Source organism: Miscanthus floridulus, chromosome 8 (assembly GCF_019320115.1).
Source record: "Miscanthus floridulus cultivar M001 chromosome 8, ASM1932011v1, whole genome shotgun sequence".
Taxonomy (NCBI): domain Eukaryota; kingdom Viridiplantae; phylum Streptophyta; class Magnoliopsida; order Poales; family Poaceae; genus Miscanthus; species Miscanthus floridulus.
Window position 1 is genome coordinate 197,059,067 of NC_089587.1, and position 3,636 is coordinate 197,062,702.

Here is a 3,636-nt window from a genome sequence, read left to right on the forward strand (position 1 = left end):
TGCTGCACCTTCACAGACTCGCACGAACCCTAACAGGTACTGCGCACCAAGGCCGGGCAGTTGAACAGAGTCGACCCCTTAGTCAGCCCGAATGCAACGCACCTGAGGGGATCGCGCAAGGTCGCCTGAAGGGAAACGAGAACCCTCAACGCCGGTTGTCGCCGTCAAGGTCAGCCAAACCCTAGTTAAGCCTAGGTCGCCGCCGCCATGGGGGCGTCACGCATAGGCCTCTCAAACTGAAAACCTTTCTTATTTGTGTTTCAAAAAAAAACTCTCTTATTTGTAGTTGTTTGTCAAGACTCAAGATCCTCTCAAAAAAAGTCTAGAGAGATTTTTGGTGTCCTAAAAAAATTCAACATCTATATAGCCTTCTAAATAAAAGAAAGCGATTTCTAGAATTCTAGCCAAATTTTGTCTGACTTGTGAGAGATATTAACCAAGCATCTTGTGCTTCTGTTATATGACAAACAGATTTTCTTCAGATATATGATCTGCCCTTTCAGTGAAATGAAATGTTTACCTCTGTGTTATCAAGGCCTTTTGGCAAGAACAACTATTGGGAGTTGGGACAACCTCAGACAGGCCAGGCAAATGGTTTACAACACATTCAATTGATATGCAGAGCTCCTGCTTCTTTTGCTCTTTTGGTACACCCGTACAAGAATGCATACTCCGTACTTTTATTTTTGCCAAAGATTCTAGTACTACTCCGTAGCTCAGAATGTACAGTCAGGGCATCCGCAGCAGAATGTCCTCACGATGGATCGAAGTATCGCACTTCGGACACGTGGCGAGCTCCTTCTGCGGAGCCCCTTGGCAGAAGAAGAACTTGGGCGGACACCTCGGCAGGCAGTTGTCCGCCAAGCTCACCACCGCGCTGCCCTCCTTGAGCTGCCTCAGCTGCCTCGGCAGGGCTCCACAGAGATAGTTGCCTTGCAGCATCAGCCGGACGAAAGGCACCCACTGCTCCGTGGCCTCCTCGGCCGCGGCACGGACGGCGTACCGTTCGGGAATGCCGCCGGTGAACCGGTTCCTGTCGAGCGCGACCGCCGCGAGCCACGGCATTGCGCCAAGGCAGGCTGGCAGCCGCCCGGCGAGCCTGTTGCCGCTCAGGTCCAGCTCCACGAGCTGGCTGGAGGATCCGCCGTCGGGAGCCTCCTGGACCGCGTTGAGCTGGTTGGATCCCAGGCGCAGCTGCTGCAGCGCCGGGTGCGCGAGCGCGGCGCCCGGGACCGCGCCGGACACCGCGTTGCCCATGAGGTCCAGCACCCGCACCGCGGGGAGCGCGGCCAGCACCGCGGCGCTCAGCGGCCCGGAGAAAGAGTTGTTGCGCGCCGCTACGGACCAGAGCGACGGCGGCAGCGTCCCCGGCGCGCCGAGCAACGAGCCCGACAGCGCGTTGCTGCTCACGTCGAGGTGGACCAGCGAGCGCATCGCGCCCAGCCTCAGGGGCCCCGCGAGCGCGTTGTGCTGCAGCTCGAGCCGCGTCAGGGCGCCCAGGAGCGCCAGCTGCGGCGGTACCCCGCCGGAGAAGCCGTTGCGGGAGAGGTAGAGCTCCTGCAGCGCGGAGGAGGCGGTGAACAGGGACCCCGGGATGGCGCCGGAGAAGGCGTTGCCGGAGAGGTCGAGGATGCGGAGGCTCGGCGGCAGCGGGACCCCCACGGGGAGCTCGCCGTGGAACCGGTTGTCGGCGAGGGACAGCGACGCGAGGAAGGGGAGCGAGGACAGAAGGGCCGCGGGGAGCGCGCCAGAGTAACCCGCGGGGTCGAGCGCGACGGCGGTGACGCGGAGGTAGGAGGAGTTGGTGGCGCCGGCGGCCGCGTAGCAGCGGAGGCCGCACGGGAACGCCGCGCAGGGGTCGCGGGCGAAGTCCCACGACGCGAGGCAGGAGTAGAGGCGGCACCGAGGACGCGGCCACCGCAGACCTGAGCGCCGCGAGCGCCGCCTTGTCGCCCGGGAATGTGGCCGCGGGAGCGGACAACACCGCGGGCAGGAGAAGGGAGAGCAGCGCTAGCAGGACGCGACGACTAACCGAAGCCATTGTTGCATCGATCGAGGACGGCTTTGGCGCGGCCTTGATATCGGCGCTAAAGTCGTGGAGGGGCAGTTTCGCTTTGAGCGAGCGAGTGGGATCAGTGGAGTGTGAGCTGTGCCGGCCAGGGCGATGCGTTTCGCCAGCATCTCCTCACCAACCTGTGGGCTGTGCGCTGTGGCGTGTCACTGTTCGCCGGGAAACCCGGGGGGCAAGGAGACAAACGAAACGAGGCCGTTTCTTTTGTGCGTTTGTTTAGACGACGGTGGTATTTGGTGCGCATGGTGATGGCAGCTTTTTTGGGTGCAATTCCATGAGTCGGTCGTTTCTATGATTATGGAGGAGGCGATGGAGTGCCGTTTACTTCAGAATTTCAGATCAGACGGCGGAGACTGGTTTAGAAAGGGCTTATAGCCAACCTAATGCCGACGAAGAGGATATAAGAGAGAAAAGATAAAAGCTTGGGTCTTATGCAATCAACAAGCTGTGTATCCAAGCGTCGTCCAAGTAACAAGTGTTGTGGGGTGGGGTGGGGTGGGGGGAATAGGAAAGAGAAACTTTTTTAAGTCAAATAGGAAACACATATTGTATAACTTGGCTCTTGTAACTTGACTTATAGCTAAGCACTTGACTCTATTCTTATTTTTTTATCAAGTCAAATCATATTAGATTTGATCAAAATTTATAATAAACGTGTCAAGACATATAACACTAGCTAACAAATAGTCATGCTCTTAACTACTTCCTCTGACATTTTTGCTTTTCGATATATTGCTTTAACTATGTGTCTAGACAAAATATATATCTAAGTGCATGTATTTAAAAAGTTAAAATATTTTATAATTTAAAACGGAGGGAGTAATATAGGAGGTTATTCAAGCTGACGACAATCATACATATGGTGATGTACATGCCTGACAATGATATGGACAGTAACCAAATGAACATTTATTTCATAGTAAAAAAGCTAAAACAAAGCTGAATATTACAAAGAAAAAAAGGAAACCAAATTTAATTATTTATAAGTCTCTAACTTTCACCTAATCAATCTAATTCTTAGACAAAAAAGAATCACGATAATATAAAGTACAAAGAACATGAAAATGATAACAGGAAATCTAGTTATAGATCAATACGAAGGAACTAGTCCAATTAGTATAAATTACCTCTTGCTAAGATTTTTTTTATTTTTCTCTATGTATAAATTAAGTTTTAAGTTCAAGTTTGTGAGATAAAGAACATGATAGTGCCGTTAGAACACACCTTAAGAAATTTCCATTACTAAATTTAGTAACATGTGCTCATATGACCTCTAAAATATATCTATATTTGAATATTAAAATACTGAGCGCTTTGGTGGTTCTTCACTCTCTCCATGTCCGTACGAGTTATAGCAACATGGTGCAGAGTCTCGTCCCAAGATGAATTAGAACGTGACCACTAGATGTCGACGTGGGATCCACGGGATACACCGCAAGGAAGAGAGTAGATCTAGTTTGATTAGGATTCCTCCCATGTAATCCTAGTAGTAATACTACTATGTAATCCTACTAGGACTCTACATTGTAAACCGACTAGGACTCTAGCCTCCTGACTATATAAAG

General features: G+C 51.7%; 1 pseudogene; it reads right to left on the reverse strand.

Annotated features, from left to right (window-relative positions):
- Positions 1 to 648: 648 nt before the first annotated feature.
- On the reverse strand, positions 649 to 2,103 carry LOC136474486 (DNA damage-repair/toleration protein DRT100-like; annotated as a pseudogene).
- Between the last annotated feature and the right edge of the window lie 1,533 nt (positions 2,104 to 3,636).